The sequence below is a fragment of the Felis catus genome, chromosome A3 (assembly GCF_018350175.1).
Source record: "Felis catus isolate Fca126 chromosome A3, F.catus_Fca126_mat1.0, whole genome shotgun sequence".
NCBI lineage: Eukaryota > Metazoa > Chordata > Mammalia > Carnivora > Felidae > Felis > Felis catus.
Genome location: NC_058370.1, coordinates 16,960,417 through 16,979,603, shown reverse-complemented (window position 1 = coordinate 16,979,603; position 19,187 = coordinate 16,960,417). Strand labels below are relative to the sequence as shown.

The 19,187-nt window shown below is 42.6% G+C and overlaps 1 long non-coding RNA gene across 17 annotated transcripts in view; it reads right to left on the bottom strand.

Moving 5' to 3' along the window:
* LOC102899405 overlaps positions 1–19,187 on the bottom strand; it is a 142,533-nt gene that overhangs the window by 100,615 nt on the left and 22,731 nt on the right. Inside the window, exon 3 of one of the 17 annotated variants that reach the window (XR_006595158.1) lies at positions 3,702–3,741. The exons of the other annotated variants lie outside the window; for them this stretch is intronic. This is a non-coding gene — a long non-coding RNA (uncharacterized LOC102899405). The remainder of the gene's footprint in view (positions 1–3,701; positions 3,742–19,187) is intronic. 17 annotated transcript variants of the gene reach the window in all.

The window sequence follows — 19,187 nt, the reverse complement described above, 5'->3', positions numbered from 1 at the left end:
CAGACCTCTCAAATACTGGGCTCGCACACAAACATCATAACCCTGATCTTACCCCTCCCCTTCCCCTGCAAGGCTGGTGATAAAACACAGGGAGCAAAAACAATCATTGCTGGAGGCCTAATTATGGCGAGCAGCCTGGTAGTGCTGTATATAGACTCCGCTTGGGGGGAAATGTGCTGATTTATGCAGTTCCCAACATTTAAAGGTGGAGACCAGACTGTGGCTGAATCAAATCTGATCACTCTCTGGGACAAATTGGACCCCTGAGCCCTGAGCACAAGTTTGTGAAGGACTGTCTGTCTCTCCTTCCCCCAGCCTGTACTGGCTTCCCCTGGGGCTCCCTGGGTTCCCTAAGCCAAAACCTCAAGGTGGCCTCACAGGTACTGAAGCAGAAGTCAGTCATTAGCGAGCATCTGCTCTGTGCCAGGTTCTGAGGAAACGCACTTCAAACCAAGGCCTCCGGGAGCTTCCAGCCTACTGAGCTCAGACCCTCTTTGGCATGAAGGCTGTCCGGCTGTGAAAGATGGCACCAAATCCCCCTCGCGTCTCACATCTGCACTTCCTGCTATGTTACTTCAAATGTCCTCCCAGTCCGTCCTCTGGGCTCAATCAGGTGACTCGTGTGGGCCAAGAGGATGTCAGCAAACATGATGCAGGCAGAGGTTTGAAACGCTCTTGGGCCTGGGGCTTGTCCTCTCTGGCAGCTCTCAGAAGCCACTGTGTGAAAAAAGCTGGGCTAACATGCTGCAGAATGAGAGACCTCCAGAGCCAGATGCAGAGAGAGCCCTGCCCACCATCTCAGACGACCCAGAGGAGGCCACCGTAAGCCAGCCAGCCCTGGTCCCCCCACGCTGCAGACCACGAGCAAGCCCAGCCTAGCCCGCAAGAACCACCCAGCTGAGCTCTGCCCAAATTGCCAAACTACAGACCGTGAGTTCAGTGGATGGTGGTTGTTTTCAACCCTCCACAGCAAAGGAGAGAGCTGAGGAGGATGAGGGGGATTTACCAGGTGGACAAATAAGGAAAAATAAACCAGGCAGAGGGAACAGCACAAGCAAAGCCATGTGGGCTTGGAGGACTCTGTTTTCAGAGAAAGGAGTCACCCAAGATAACTGATTGCAGGGCCTCTGGGACAGATGGGGCCAGTGCCAAGCACGGCAGTTTGGACTTTATCCAGAAAACAGTGGGAAGGCACAGGAGGAATCCTGAGCAAGGGAGGGCTAAGGCAAGGTGCACTGTGCAAAGGTCACTTTGGCAGCAGTGAGGGTGATCAGATGCCCAGCCTCCACCTCCAGCAATGGACGGGCCCCTCCAGCCTCTGCAGGGTGTCGGGCAACAGCCCTTCCTCCCTCCCGCCCTCACCCCTGACCTCACACAGGAGCTGCTGCTGAAGTCCCAAGACAAATGAGTTTTAAATGAACCAAGAGAAATCAGTTTCCAGAAACCAGTTTCCATGGGTGAGACAAGAGCAGTGCTGTCTCAAGGCCAGTGACAGGCATGCCGGAATCTCAGAGCCAGTGACAAGGGAGAGACAGCTGTGGACAGTGAGAGGACAGCTTCCCCAAATCATCCCCTTTTGGAGTTGCGTGGGACCTCAAGGGCCAGCTGGCCCAGCCCCCTCTGAAGTGGGTCCCTATCGCATACTCTTTCTTACATACCTTCAGTGACAGGGTACTCAGCACTATATTTGCCCAAAGTTCTTTATCACAGGCTTATGATTGGCTCATACCTCCTGCTTCTGCCCACACTAGCCCTCAGAGGTGGCAAGATGCCCACCGAAACCCCTCTTTGTCTCTTCTCCAGCCAGTACACGATTCTGGAGTGATCTGACTTGCACAGAATGGGAAGGGACAGCATGATCTCATTCCCCAAACCACATTGCTATCACCGTAGCCCACATAAGCTCTCCTGGCACTTACATCGGCCCCACCCCACATCCCCTCCAGGCTCCCCTCCCGGGACGAGGTGGTGTTTTATACATCCTTCTCTTATAGTTGAATTGCAATTCTTTGCCTACATGACAAGATGATTAAAAAACAGGCCCTGGAGGAAATCTGTCTTTGCCCCTGGCCTACCCCAGCCACAGCACAAGGTCTGCAGTAGAGTAGCAGCTCACCAAACATCCGCTGAATGAATGAGCCCATTCCCTACAGAGTAAGGGCTACAGGATGGGTTGCACTACTGGATGGATTGCACTAGGCCAAAAAGCCCAGTACCAAGCATGTGGGCTCAGGAGCTAGACTGCTTCAGCTCAAGTCTGCTGGCCCTCCCCCCTCAGGCCCACAGTTCCCAAAGTGTGTGCCAAGAAACCCCTGTGCACTGCAGCAAACACACAGGGGTAACATGGGTTATTTTAAGTGTTAGAAACACCGGTGTGTGTCACACAACCGCAAACCTATCATGACCTAAGTACACAGAGGCCACCCTGTGAACATTAATCTGTGCCACGTTCCCTCTGACGACATCATATCTTTTCAAATCTGGGTTTTCAGTGGTTACAGAGATAAAAAGCAAACACCATGTGAAAATCAGTGTAGAGCAAGAAATGAGGACAGCAATGTCCCATCTGACTCTAAGTTTTAAAAAGTTGTGCAATACCCAATGGGCACATACATCCCGTTGCTACATGATGGTGTTATATCAGATGGAATAAAATTTTTTTTTCAGTTTATGTGAGTTACTTTTTCAAATGGCTACTAAGCTGTTATGAAAAACTATCTTTAAGTTGTTTGTACCTAACTACTCAATAAATAAGACTACTAGGGAGGTGTGGCTCAGTCAGTTAAGCATCTGGCTTCAGCTCAGGTCATGATCTCATGGCTCCTGAGTTCAAGCCCCGCGTTGGGCTCTGTGCTGACTGCTGGGAGCCTGGACCCTGCTTCTGATTCTGTGTCTCCTTCTATCTGCCCCTGCCCTGCTCATGCGCGCGCGCTCTCTCTCTCTCTCTCTCTCTCTCTCTCTCTCAAAAATAATCATTAACAAATTAAAAGAAAAAAAGACCAATAGGTATTTCTTTTGGCCTCTGGGCACTTGGAAAACTTACTGAAATACTGTGGGTACTGGGAACAGAGAAATTGTGGGAATCTCTGTTTTCAGCATTTTACTTCACTTCTCTGGTCCTCAGTTTCCCTAAGTATAAGTTGGGGATGATAATAACATATCAAAAGGTTGTTGACAGGACTGAGAATATATGCAGTATTTAGGATAGGACCTGGTACGTAACAACTGTTGTATACACATTATTACTACACAGAAAGGCCACATGAGTTAGTTGGCAAGATTATAGGGAAATGTCTAAAATGCAGCAGAGATCCATTTTCTAACATTCTCTTCTTTTGTTTTTTTAAACATTCTCCCCTTTTATTAATAACCATATTCCAAGTGCTTTGACACAAGTCACAGAGAGCACTGGACTGGGAGTCGGAAGGAGGCGTGTTCCAGGAGCAGCTCAGCTTTGAAACCTCAAGGAAAGCACCCCTTCTCCCTAAGCCTCAGTTTCCTCGTGTGTATGTCACCGGTGCAGTGGTGATGCACAGAGTCCAAGGAGAGAGAGTTAAGACTCTTTCTTGGAGGGTGCAAACACCCACAGGAACCAGACCACAGACGGAATCTATCCCCTATACAATAAGCAGTGCAAATATCAGGAAGTGGGTGATTAATAGTGCTCAATTGACATGCTAATTACAAACCATTCTTATTACCTTGTTGCCTCAAGTTCCCCCAGGCTCTGGAGGCCACAACCTGAAAGAATGAGTTTCCCGGCTTAGTCTGAGTTGAAGGTAATTAAGCCCGTCAGAGCTACAAAACCACATGCTTCAAACTGATTCAGACCTTTCACTAAATTAGACCATCTCCGAATGTGTAGGAATAGTGAGGTTTTGCCAGCTGTATAATCAGTTCCGTATTCAATTCCTTTAAATAGAGATTTATTGATTAAGCAACCTACTGTTTTTAAAAGGTAGTTTTATCTTTGAAAATAAATAAATAAATAAAGCTTTCCTTTAAAAAAGATCTCAGTTTCCATCAGATCAAATTCCCTTTGCCTTTTGCCTGTAGGGTTCCTCAGGATTCTGATTTTTTTTTTTTCGAATGTTAAGTTATTCCTTTATTAGATAGTCATTGAAATCGACCTCATTCCCATAGAGGAATGATTATGGGCACAGAAAATGCATTCATTCCTTTTACAAGGCTGGTGGCTGACAGAAGTGATTCTGCTGGTGGCTTCAACGGAAATGTTGCGTTTCATAAAACCAGCACTGAGATTGTTATAAAGCTGATTTGGGCATGTTTTCCTAAATTAAAAAAAAATGAAAATGGAAAAATGGTTTCTCTCAGATGAGGGCTCTACATGTAGAGATAGGACTTAGAGATCAAAACTCCCCCTACCTGCCCTAGCCACCTCCCCCCACCCGCTAATGAAGAAGATGGGTGTCACTTCCTGACCTCACCCTCAGGGTTCCCCCAGGCCACCCAGGTCTGTCTCTGAGCCTGGAACAGAATGTAGACCTACCCATGGTTCCCAGATCCTCCCTATGGGCACAAGGTATTTAGATATCATGACCTAAGAATGCTCAGACTGAACAAAACGAATGATTACCATTTTGGCTTTTAAAAAATTACCTTACCCCATCCTTGAGACTCCCCCCATGACCTCATGCATACCTCTGGTAGAAGGGAAGGCATCCCACAGTTAGAGAGGGATGGAATCAGGACCAAAATCATCCTTCCCATAGGCTGCTAGAGCCAGACCGCCCGGGGTTAAAACGTTGCTCTGCCACTTACTAGCTGTGTGACTCTGAGCAAGTCACTTACCCTTTCTGTGCTTTGCTTTTCTCATCTGCCCAGTGGAAGTAACAGTTGAGAATTAAGTGACTTAATATTCATAAAATGCTTATAAAAGGCACTGGAATACATTATTTGATGAAAGCAAGCTGCTGGCGTTTTGTCTTGTGTCTAACCAACACACACAGCCTCCTGCACCTCCTGCACCTCCTTCAGCTCCTGCATCTCCTGCACCTCCTGCACACCTGCACCTCCTGCACACCTGCACCTCCTGCACCACCTGCACCTCCTGCACCTCCTGCACCTCCTGCACACCTGCACCTCCTGCACCTCTGCACCTCCAGCACCTCCTGCACTCCTGCATCTCCTGCACCTCCTGCACACCTGCACCTCCTGCACCTCCGGCACCTCCTGCACTCCTGCACACCTGCACCTCCTGCACTCCTGCATCTCCTGCACCTCCTGCACACCTGCACCTCCTGCACCTCCGGCACCTCCTGCCCTCCTGCACACCTGTACCTCCTGCACCTCCTGCACCTCTGCACCTCCAGCACCTCCTGCACTCTTGCATCTCCTGTACCTCCTGCACACCTGCACCTCCTGCACCTCCTGCACCTCCTGCACTCCTGCACACCTGCACCTCCTGCACCTCCGGCACCTTCTGCACCTCTTGCATCTGCTGCATCTCCTGCACCTCCTGCACACCTGCACCTCCTGCACCTCCGGCACCTCCTGCCCTCCTGCACACCTGTACCTCCTGCACCTCCTGCACCTCTGCACCTCCAGCACCTCCTGCATCTCCTGTACCTCCTGCACACCTGCACCTCCTGCACTCCTGCACACCTGCACCTCCTGCACCTCCGGCACCTTCTGCACCTCTTGCATCTGCTGCATCTCCTGCACCTCCTGCACACCTGCACCTCCTGCACCTTTGCACCTCCGGCACCTCCTGCACTCCTGCACCTCCTGCATCTCCTGCACCTCTTGCACCCCCCACACCTTCTGCACCTCCTGCATCTTCTGCACCTCCTGCACTCCTGCACCTTCTGCACACCTGCACCTTCTGGGCACCTGCATTCCTGCACCTCCCGCACCTTCTGCACCTCCTGCACCTTCTGTACTCCTGCACCTTCTGCACACCTGCCTTCCTGCACCTCCTGCACCCATGCACCTCCTGCACATTTGTACCTCCTGCACTCTTACATTTCCTGCACCTCCTGCACACCTGCACCTCCTATACATTTGTACCTTCTGCACTCCTGCACCTGCTGCATCTCCTACACACCTGCACCTTCTGCACACCTGCACCTTCTGCACCTCCTATACACCTGCACTCCTGCATACCTGCACCTCCTGCACCCCTGCACCTCCTGCACTCCCACACCGCCTACACACCTGCACTCCTGCACACCTGCACCTCCTGCACCTTCTGCACTCTTGCACCTCAGGATGGTCTACTTCCCTGGGGGGGCTCACTGCTCACTTTCTAACTTTTGGTCACTCCTGCCGTTCATTCCATACAAAAGCCTGTCAGGCTGTGACATTGCTCAACAACCTCTGATATGTTCTAGTCTGTCCTCTTGCCTTTTCCACAGTAATTGTTCCAGACCTGCCTCTCCCACAAAACCTATGACCCTCACTCAGCCTATTTCTACTTCTTCACAATGAAAATAATGTCATCAAATAGAACCCTCTCAACATCCTTACATACCTCTCACTCTGTCCTGTTCCCAGCCACATGCCCTCACTTCACCACCATCCTCCCTGCCAGAGTGGAGAAGGTCCCATTACTTATCAATCTGAGGCTGCTTCTCAACCCTGGTAGGGCCTGATAGTACAGTTGTGTGGGTTGTGCACTGCACAAGAGCACCTTGCCAAGGTGCCAGTAGGAACTAAAATCCAACCCACATTTCTTTTCCAAGTCCTAGACCCTTGCATGAGATGCCTGGATATGCATGGCTTTTCTGACTCATCCACCCAGAGTGGCCCATTTTTCAAATGTGAACCAAAATACCATAGGCAAGTGGGAACCTTGGCTCCTTAGCTCAAAACTTCAGACACCTGTTCTTTCAGAACCCTTTCTCACTCAATCACCTCTTTATTAGCCTCTCCTTCCCTACCAAGTTCTACTGTTGGTTCCAGAGCTGTCATGTGCAGAAGATAATGTTATAAAAAAAAATTGGCCAACACTTGGAAATGGGGCAAAGAAATTACTGCGTTCCTTCAGTGTGAGGTGTTACCAGGCAGTTTCCCCCACCTCTCACTATCTGACTTTCTAGGAACTGTGCTGTCCAATACAGTAGCCGTCAGCTACATGTGGCTACTGAGCACTTGAAGTGTGGCTAGTCCAAATTGAGTTGTGCAGTAAGTATAAAAATACATACTGGATTTCATGGACTTGGTACCAGAAGAAAATTTCCCTGGTCCATTTTCATCAGTAAGACATAAAAATTACAATCACACCTAATAACAGAGCTTCAAAATGCATGAAACAAAAATTAACAAAATCTAACCTAACACTCCTCTCTCAGTGACTGGTAGAAAAACTAAATTTTTAAAATAATTAAAAAGGTAGATTTGAGCAATCTATAGCATAAACCGCCTCAATCTAACTTATATTAATAGAACACTGTACCCGACAATGGAAAAAACATATTTTTTTCAAATGCTTATGGTACATTTACCCTAGGCCATTAGCCAAGTCTTAATAAAATTAAATTGAAGTAACACAGAGTACATTTTCTGACAATGACTGAATTAAATTTAAACTCATTAGCAATTTTAATTAATTAATAAAACCATTAGCAATTAGAAATCTAGAAAAAAACAAACATTTGCATATTAAGCAATGGACTCATAATTATTGGGTCAATGAAGAAATCATAAGAGAACTTTAAAACATGTTTATATAAGTAATAAATATACAATATATCAGAATATGTGGAATGCAGCTGAAGCAGTGCTTAGAGGGCTTTTTAAAATCTAAATATTTATGTTAGAAAATAACATAGATGTAAAATGAATGACCTAAGTTTCCACCTCAAGAAGCTAGAAAAAGAAAACAAAGCAAAGCCAAAGTAGGTAGAAACAGAGATTTTTTTTTAAAAGAAGCAGAAATCATCAAAATAGAAAATGAACAATAGAGGAAAATTAACAAAGCCAAAAGCTGTTTCTCTGAAAAAAAAACCCTAGCTTGACTGAAGAAAAGAAGAAAAAGAACCCAAATTACCAATATCAGAAATGAAGGAGGAGACAGCCTTACAAATCCTACAGATATTAAGAAAATAATAATGGAAAATTATAAATAAGCTTATACTAAAAATTATTTAGAGAAGCTAGATAAAATAGACAAATTCCTTGGAAGAACAACTTCCCAAAACTGATGAACAAATCAAACAGAAAATCTAAATTGCCATATATCTAGTAAGAAATTGAATCCATAATTTAAAACCTTCCCATGAAGAAATCTACATGTAGTTTCACCAGTGAGTTTTATTAAGGAGGAATTAGCTCTTCTCTTCAAAAATTCAGAAAATGGAAGAAAGAATGCTTCCCAACCCACTTTATGAGACCAGCATAACCTTAGTGACAAATCCGAAAAAGAAAGTACCAAAAAAGAAAGAAAGAAAGAAAGAAAGAAAGAAGGAAGGAAGGAAGGAAGGAAGGAAGGAAGGAAGGAAAGAAAGAAAGAAAGAAAGAAAGAAAGAAAGAAAGAAAGAAAGAAAGAAAGAAAGAAAGAAAGAAAGAAAGAAAGAGAGAGAAAGAAGATTCCAGGGGCTCCTGGCTGGCTCAGTCCATAGAGCATGCAACTCTTGATCTCAGGGTTGTGAGTTAAAGCCCCACGCTGGACATGGAGGCTACATTTAAAAAAAAAAAAAAAAAAAAGCAGCAATAAAAAATTCCAGACCAATCTCATTCATGAACATAGATTCAAAATCCTTCAGAAAATATTAGCAAATAGAATTCAACAACATATATCAAAAGTATAATGTATCATGACCAAATTGGGTGTATTCTGGGAATCTAAATTTGGTTTAGCTTATGCAGAGCCAGGTAATATAACTAACCATATTAACAGATTCAAAAGAAAAATTAAATACTTAAGTAGATGCAGGAAAACCATTTGAAAAAATAAATCAACAGCCATTCACTAAAAAAAAAACCTAGCAATTGAGAATTCAAAGGAGACTTCAATCTAATTAATGGCATCTTCAAAAAACATACAGCTAACATTATATTTAATGGTTAAACATCCATTTTCACTACTTCTATTCGACAGTGTATCAAAGGTCCTAGACAATGAATTAAAGCAAGGTAAAGAAGTGAAAGACATACACATTGGGAAGGAAGAAGTAAAAGTCTTTTTTCACAGATGACATGATTGTTCACACAGAAAATCTTAAGGAATCTACAAAACATCTACTAGAGCTAACAAGTAAATTAGCAAACTTGGAGTTACAAGGACAATACACAAAAATCAATTGTACTTTTATATTCTAGTAGCGAAAATAGTTAAGTGAAATTAAAAAAACAATTTCTTTACTGTATTGTCAAATAACACAAAATACTTGGAAACAAATTTAACAGAAGACATTACCTCTATGTTAAAAACAACTACGCTAAAAACATCTATATCAAAAACTACAAAACGCTACTGAGAGAAATCAAAGAAGACCTAAATGAGTGAAGAGGTATGCCAAACTGACCGATTGGAATATTCAACATCTTTAAGGTGTCCATTATCTATAAATGTAGTGCGATCTCAACCAGAATCTGATCAGTCCACTTTGTAGAATCTGACAAGCTGATTCTAAAATTTACGTACAAATGTAAAGGATCTAGAAATATCCAAAGCAATCTTGATAAAGGACAAATTGGAAGGACTAAGCAGCCTGACTTAAATAGGCAAAAATGTGCTATAATACCACACTAAGCCAGGAATTGCAGCACTGGTGACAAGAACAGACAAATACATCAGCGAAACAAACTAGAGAGCCCAGAAACACATTCTCATCCACGGGGGCATCAGATTTTTGATGAATGTGCCAAAGTGATCCAAAACAAAAAGCAATGTTTTCAACAAATTTTTCTGAGACAACTGGATATCCAATGTAAAAAAAAACAAAAACAAAAACAAAAACAAAAAACCTCAATCCTCACCACCTCACACCAGGTACCAAAGTTAAGTCAAGATGGATCTTGCACGTAAACGTAAAAGCTGAAAAGCACAAAACTTCTAGAAGAAAATGTAGAAGACTTTCTGCTCAAATGAAGGAGTAGGCTTCTTACATAGGACTTACAAAGCAGTAAGCACCAAAAAAATTGTTTAAAAATATCATAAAAGCGACAATCATAAAAGAAAAAATTTATAAATTAGACTTCTCACAATTTTAAAACTTCTACTCATCAAAAGACTTCTGTAAGAAAACAAATATACAGGGTGCCTGGGTGGCTCAGTCGGTTATGTATCCAACGTCAGCTCACGTCATGATACTGTGGTTCATGAGTTCAAGCCCCATATTGGGCTCTGTGCTGACAGCTCAGAGACTGGAGCCTGCTTCAGATTCTATGTCTCCCTCTCTCTCTCTGCCCCTCCCCAGCTCATACTCTCTCTGTCTCTGTCTCAAAAATAGACATTTAAAAAAAATTTTTTAAAGAAAAAGAATATGCAATTCTCTGAGGAAAAAAATGCATGAATAATAGATACCTAACAGATAGCCAGTATTCAGAGAATACTTAGAAGGAAAAAAAAAAAAACCTCCTACCACTCAATATTTTTTTCAAAGCCTATATAAAAATGGTAACGGGGCACCTGGGTGGCTCAGTCGGTTTAAGCACCCGACTTTGGCTCAGGTCATGATCTCATGGTGTGTGAGTTCGAGCCCTGCATCGGGCTCTCTGCTGTCAACACACAGCCCATTTTGGATCCTCTGTCCCCCTCTCCCTGCCCTTTGCCTGCTTGAGCTCTGTCTCTCTCTCTCTCTCAAAAATAAACATTTAACGGCTTTTAACAAACACTTCGCAAAAGAAAACATATGAAAAAGGGTTTGTCGTTAGTCATAAGGGGAAAGTAAACTAAAATCATAACGAGATGCCCCTATTTACCAAAACGGCAACATTTAAAAACCAACAACAACAATTTTTGTTAAGACTGTAGCATAACCAGAATTCACACTTTGCTGAGGGAAGCATAAGACGGCAAGAACATTTTGGAAAAAGATCTAACCACACACCTACCCTATGACCAGCCCTCCCACTCCAGAGCATTAACCCAAGAGAATGGAAAGCCAGTCTACCAGAACACGCACACACAAATGTTCACAGCAGCTTTACTCGTGATAATCAAAAGCGGAAACCAGCTCAGAAGAATGATAAACCCACTATGATATATTCATAAGACAGAATATTGAGCAATGAAAAAGTAGTACAAATAAACTTCAAAAATATTATGCAGTGTGAAAGACTTATTAAAAAGCATTGATAGGGGCGCCTGGGTGGCTCAGTTGGTTAAGCGTCTGACTTCGGCTCAGGTCATGAAGGTCCATGAGTTTGAGCCCCGTGTCGGGCTCTATGCTGACCGCTCAGAGTCTGGAGCCTGCTTGGGATTCTGTGTCTCCCACTCTCTCTGCTCCTCCCCTGCTCATGCTGTTTCTCTCTGCCTTTCAAAAATAAATACCCCCCCCAAAAAAAACCCAGCATTGATAATTGGTTAAGATCGTGGAGGAGTAGGGTGACCCTAAGCTTGCCTCCTCTTCCAACAGCTAGATAAATGTCAAATCATTCTGAACACCCAAGAAATCAATTGTAAGTTTAGAGAACAAAGCTGCACATTTACAAAGAGAAAAAAAACAACTTGTGGAAGGTAGGGACTGCGGAGAGTTGAGTTGTGGGAGACGGCAGGCACTGCAGTGGGAAGGGATCCCTGATCAAGGAGAGGTGAGCCAAGAGTGAAGGAAAAAATAAAAAGAGTGAAAAGCCACGCAGGGGACTGCACAAGAAAACTGCTCCCCAAAACCACTGACAGGAAAAAAGGAGAGGATATTAACACTGCCAGTTTTTTATAAACAGTGGAGCACAGAATCTGAAGTTTTGGAGCCCAGTGCCTGGTGGCACTTGGGAGAGGAAGCTGGGTAGAGCTCAAGGAAAGGCAGTTCAGACTGTGGATCCCCCGCCAGTCTAGGAGAAGCCGTTCCCCTGCTTGGAGTGCATTTGGTAGGGGTGATACAGCCTCTGCACAGGCAAGAGACCTGGTGGGCACCACAGAGCTGCCTCATTCAACAGCACAGGAACAAAGATGCCTCTGCAAACCCTGGTGGCAGCTGTGTGTTGCGATTTACCGTAAACTCTGAGCCGCTGCCCCGGCGGGCACGGGCCACAGCATGGCAAGACCCTCCCCCAGAGGATCAGCACAGGTTGAGCCACAGGGTCTCCCAAGCGTGGGATTTTGAAACACAGCCACACCTGATATAAAACTCAGGAGGGCAGAGCAGCCTGGCAGGTGAACAGCTCTGACACAGGCAGGGTGAAGGCAGGGAGGTGGTGGAAGCCAGGGACACAGGAGGGGTGACTAATTGCGCATCTACGAGGGCTTGAATTTACAAATCCGCAGACTAGAGAGCCAGGTGAAGTCATTTTGACCATTGGCCGACCAGCACTGATCTACCTCAGTGAGCTAAACAGCGCCATCAAGTGGAGAATGGAGCGCTTATACCAAGCCCCAACCCCCTAAGCTTTGCAGGTGCATCTCCACTAGGGCCGACCCGCCTGAGAATCAGAGCACCAAGCCCCTCCCCCAGAAGGCCAGCACAAACTCCTCCCAAGCACCAAGCCTGATCATAGAGTGCTGCAAAGCTTCAGATCTAGGTGAAACAGGATCTAGCTTCCTTTGGATTTTGTTTGTTTGGTTGTTTTCTTTCTCTTTTTGGTTTTGGTTTTCTTTTATTCAGAAAGAGCCCATTTTTAATTTAATTTAACTTTTAATTTTTTTCTTTTTTTCCCTTTTCTTTAATGTTTATTTTTGAGAGAGGGAGAGTGTGGGAGTAGGGAAGCAGAGGAGGGGCAGGGAGAGGGGAGGACAGATCCAAAGTGGGCTCTGTGCTGACCGCAGCAAGCCTGACATGGGGCTCAAACCCACGAACCATGAGATCGTGACCTGAGCTGAAGTCAGACACTTAACTGACTGAGCCACCCAGGCAGCCCCCTTTTCTTTTTTCTACCAAGCTTCTCTTAAAAAGCAGTCTGGGGCACCTGGGTGACTCAGTTGGTTGAGCGTCCAACTTTGGCTCAGATCATGATCTCACAGCTCATGAGTTCAAGCCTCACATCAGGCTTGCTGCTATCAGCACAGAGCCCACTTTGGATACCTCTGTCCCCCTCTCACTCTCTCATTCTGCCCCGTCCCCACTCACACTTTCTTAAAAATAAGCAAACACTAAAAAGAAAGAAAGAAAGAAAGAAAGAAAGAAAGAAAGAAAGAAAGAAAGAAAGAAAGAAAGAAAGAAAGAAAGAAAACAAAAGTACACCTAGGATCTAGCTTCCTCTATCATTTTTTAATTAAAAAAATTTTCTTTTCTTTTATCATTATTATTATTATTATTATCAAATGAAAGAACAGGAAGAAATGACAGCCTTCCTCCCTGAATATAAAATACAATTATGGAAAATAATAAAGCTGAAAATATGAGGGAAAGAAAGGCAATGGACCACAAAGGTAGACTTAGAGAACTCAGCAACTTCTTCAAATGTAATAATATTCTTATCATAGGAGTCCCAGAAGATGAAGAGAAAGAAAAAGGGGCAGGTTTATTTGAGCAAATTACAGCTGAAAACTTCCCTAATCTGGAGAAGGACACAGACATCGAATCCAAGAAGCACAGAGAACTCCCATAAAATTCAATAAAAGCTGGCTATTGCCAAGGCATATCATAGTCAAATTCACAAAATATGCAGACAAAGAAAGAATCCTGAAAGCAGCAAGGGAAAAAAAGTCCTTGACCTACAAGGGAAGACGGATCCAATCAGATTCACAGCAGATCTGTCCACAGAAATGTGCCAGGCCAGAAAAGAGGGGCAGGATATAGTCAGTGTGCTAAATGGGAAAAATGTGCAGTGAAGAATATTTATCCAGCAGTCTGTCATTCAGAATAGAAAGAAAGACAAAGAGTTTCCCAGATGAAAAAAAAAAAAAAAAAAAACTAAAGGATTTGTGACCACTAAACCGGCCCTGCAAGAAATATTAAGGGGGACTCTGAGTGGGGAATAAAAAGACCAAAAGCCACAAAGACTAGAAAGGAATGGAGAACATCAGCAGAAACACCAACTTTAAAGGTAACATAACGGCACAAAACTCATATCTTTCAATAGTTACCTTGAATGTAAATGTGTTTAATACTCTAATCAAAAGACATAGGGTATCAGAATGGATTAAAAAAAAACACAAGACCTATCTATATGCTGCCTAAAGGAGACTCATTTTAGACCTAAATACATCAATAGATTGAAAGAAAGGAGATAAAAAAAGAAAGAAAAGAAAGAAAGTGAGGGGACAGAAAATCATCTATCATGTTAATGGACACCAAAACAAAGCCAGAACAGCCATACTTATATCAAACTAGATTTTAAACCAAAGACTATAAGAAGAGATGAAGGGCATTATATCATACTTAAGGGGTCTATCCATCAAGAAGATCTAACAGTTGAAAATACTTATGCCCCCAATTTGAAACACCCAAATGTATAAGTCAATTAATAACAAACATGAAGAAACTCACTGATAATAATACAATAATAGGGATTTTAACAGCCCACTCACAGCAATGGGCAGATCATCTAAGCAGAAAATCAACAAGGAAACAATGGCTTTGAATGACACACTGGACCAGATGGACTTTAACAAATATATTCAGAATGTTCCATTCTAAAGTAGCAGAATACACATTCTTTTTGAGTGCATGTGGAACATTCTCCAGAATAGATCATATACTGGGTCACAAATTAGCCCTCAACAAGTACAAAAAGATTGAGATCGTACCATGCATATTTTCAGATCACAATGAAACTTGCAGTCAACCATAGGAAATTTTTGGAGAGACCAACAAATACATGGAGGTTAAAGAACATCCTACTAAAGAATGAATGTGTTAACCAGGAAATTAAATGACAAATAAAAAAGTACATGGAATGAAAATAAAAACACAACAGTCTAAAACTGTTGGGATGCAGCAAAGACAGTTCTTCTTTATATTTTTTAAATTTTTTTAAATGTTTATTTATTTATAAGAGAGAGACAGAGCACGAACAGGGGAGGGGTATAGAGAGAGGGAGACACAGAACCCGAAGCAGACTCCAGACTCTGAGCTATCAGCACAGAGCCCAATGTGGGGCTTGAACTCACCAATCATGAGATCATGACCTGAGCTGAAGTCAGATGTTCAACCAACTGAGCCACCGGGCGTCCCAGCAAAGGCAGTTCTAAGAGGGAAATATATTGCAATACAGGCCTACCTAAAGAAGCAAAAAAAAGTCTCAAATAGACAATCTAACCTTTCTCCTAAAGGAACTAGAAAAGGAACAGCAAATAGAGCCTAAAGTCATCAGAGGAAGGGAAAAAATGATTAGAGCAGAAATAAATGATATAGAATAAAAAACCAAACAGATCAACAAAACTAAGAGCTGATTCTTTTTTTTAATTTTTTTTAATGTTTACTTATTTTTGAGACAAAGAAAGTCAGAGCATGAACGTGAGAGGGTCAGAGAGAGGGAGGCACAGAATCCGAAGCAGGCTCCAGGTTCTGGGCTGTCAGCACAGAGTCCGACGTGGGGCTCAAAGTCATGAACTGTGAGATCATGACTCGACCTGCAGTCGGCCACTTAACCGACTGAGCCACCCAGGTGCCACAAGAGCTGATTCTTCAAAAGAGTTAATAAAATTGATAACCCCCTAGCCAGTCCTATCAAAAAGAAAAGAGAAAGGACCTAAATAAATAAAACAGTGAGTGAAAGAGGAGCAATCACAATCAACACCACAGAAATACAAACAATTATAAGAGAATATTATGAAAACTTATATGTTAACAAACTGGGCAATCTGGAAGAAATGGACAAATTCCTGGAAACATACAACTATCAAAACTGAAACAGGAAGAAATAGAAAATTTGAACAGACCCATAAGCAGCAAAGAAATTGAATCAGTAATCAAAAATCTCCCAACAAACCAAAGACAGGGCAGATGGCTTCCCAGGGGAATTCTACCAGACAGACATTTAAAGAAGAGTTATACCTATTCTATTCAAACTGTTCCAAAAAACAGAAATGGAAGAAAAACTTCCAAACTCCTACTAGGCCAGCATTACCTTGATTCCAAAACCAGACAAAGACCCCACTAAAAAGAGAATTACAGGCCAGTATCCCTGATGAACCTGGATGCAAAAATTCTCAACAAGATACTAGCAAATCGAATCCAACAGTACATTAAAAGAATTATTCACCATGATCAAGTGGGATGTATTCCTCGGCTGCAGGGCTGGTTCAATATTCACAAATCAATGAACGTGATACACCACATTAATATAAGAAAGGATAAGAACCACACGATCCTCTCAATCAATGCAGGGAAAGCATTTGACAAAATGCAGCATCCATTCTTGATAAAACCCCTCAACAAAATAAAGATAGATGGAACATACCTCAACATCAAAAGGCCATATATGAAAGATCCACAGCTAATATCATCCTCAATGGGGAAAAACTGAGAGCCTTTCCCCTATGGTCAGAAACAAGACAGGGATGACCACTCTCCCCATTACTATTTAACACAGTACTGGAAGTCTTAGCCTCAGCAATCAAACAAACAAACAAACAAAATTAAAAGCATCCAAATCGGCAAGGAAGAAGTCAAGCTTTCACTATTTACAGACGACATGATACTCCATGTAGAAAACCCAAATGACATCACCCAAAAATTGCTGGAACTAATACGTGAATGCAGCAGTCACAGGATATAAAACCAACATAGAGAAATCTGTTGCATTTCTACACACCAATAATGAAGCAGCAGAAAAAGGAATCAACAAATCAATCTCATTTGCAATTGCACCAAAAACAATTGGATATCTAGGAATAGACCTAACCAAAGAGGTAAATGATCTGTACTCTGAAAACTATAGAACACTTATTAAGGAAATTGAAGAGGACACACAAAAAATGGAAAAGCATTCCATGCTCATGGATTGGAGAAACAAACATTATTAAATGGGTAGTCTATACTACCCAAAGCAATCTATACGTTTAATATAATCCCCATCCAAATACCACAGAGCTGGAACAAACAATATAAAAATTTGTGTGGAACCACAAAAGGCCCTGAACAGCCAAAACAATCCTGAAAAAGAAAAAGAAAACTGGAGGCATCATGATTCCAGCTTTCCAAGCTGTATTACAAAGCTGTAGTCATGAAGACAGTATGGTATTGACACAAAAACAGACACATATCAATGGAACAGAATAAAAAATCCAGAAATGGACCCACAATTATATGGTCAATTGATCTTCAGCAGAGCAGGAAAGAATATCCAATGGAAAGAAAGACAGTCTTTTCAACAAATGGTTTTGGGAAAACTGGACAGCAACACGCAGAAGAATGAAACTGGACCACTTTCTTACACAATACACAAAAGTAAATTCAAAATGGATGAAAGACCTAAATGTGAGACAGGAAATGATCAAAATCCTAGAGAACACAGGCAGCAACCTCTTTGACCTCAGCCAGTGCAACTTCACTAGACATGTCGCCAAAGACAAGGAAAACAAAAGCAAGCATAAACTATTGGGACTTCATCAAGATAAAAAGCTTCTGCACAGTGAAGGAAACAATCAACAAAACTAAGAAGCAGCCTACAGAATGGGAGAAGATACTTGCAAATGACCTATCTGATAAAAGGTTAGTATCCAAAATCTATAAAGAACTTCTTAAACTCAACACCCAAAAAACAAATGATCCAGTTAAGAAATGGGCAGAAGGGGCACCTGGAATGGCTCATTTGGCTGTGTGTCAGACTCTTGATTTTGGCTCAGGTCATGATCCAAGGGTTGTGGGATCAAGCCCCGAGTTGGGCTCTGTGCTGAGCATGGAGCCTGCTTAAGATTCTCTCTTTCTCTCCCTCTGCCTCTATCTCCTGCTCCCACTCATGCACTCACTCTGAAAGAAAGAAAGAAAGAAAGAAAGAAAGAAAGAAAGAAAGAAAGAAAGAAAGAAAGAAAGAAAGAAAGGAAGGAAGGAAGGAAGGAAGGAAGGAAGGAAGGAAGGAAGAGAGAAAGAAAGATATGAACAGATACTTTTCCAAAGAAGACATCCAGATGGCTAACAGACACATAAAAAGATGCTCAACATCACACATCATCAGGAAAATACAAATCAAAACCACAATGAGATACCAGCCCACACCTGTCAGAATGGCTAAAATTAACAACACAAGAAACAACCAGTGTTGGCAAGGATGTGGAGAAAGAGAAACCCTCCTGCACTGTTGGTGGGAATGCAAAGTGGTGCAGCCACTCTGAAGAACAGTATGGAGGTTCCTCAAAAAGTTAAAATAGAACTACCCTACTACCCTACTACCCTACTACAACCCAGCAGTTGCACTACTAGATATTTACTGAAAGGATACAAAAGTACAAATTCAAAGGGTTATATGCACCTTGATGTTTATAGCATCATTATCAACAATAGCTAAACTATGAAGAGAGCCCAACTAACGAATGGATAAAGAAGATGTTGTACGTTTATTTCTAATGGAATATTACTCAGCCAATAAAAAGAATGAAATCTTGCCATTTGCAACAGCGTGGATGGAGCTAGAGTGCATTATACTAAGTGAAATAAGTCAGTCAGAGAAAGATAAATATCGTATGATTTCATTCACATGTGGAATTTAACAAACAAAACAGATGAACATATGGGGAGGGGTGGGGGAAAAGGGGAGAGGGAAACAAACCACAAGAGACTCTTAAAGGTGTGAAACAAACTGAGGGTTGATGGAGGCAGGTGGGTGAGGGGATGGGCCAGATGAGTGATGGGTGTTAAGGAGGGTACTTGTTATGATGAGCACTGGGTGTTATAGGTAAGTGATGAATCACTAAATTCAATTCCTGAAACCAATATTGCACCATCTGGTAACTAACTAGAATTGGAATAAAAATCTGAAAAGAAAAAGAAGCATTGATATGCTTAAAATCATATGATTTTATCTACATGAAATTCTAGAACAGACAAAACTAATACAGCATGAAAAACTTTTCCTTTCCTCAATTTATTTGCCACCTATGTGATGGTGTCTCCCAAGTGTCCTTCTTGAGCTCTGTCCAGACATCTCTATTTGGATGTCCCATCAGACTCAGCATGGCCAAA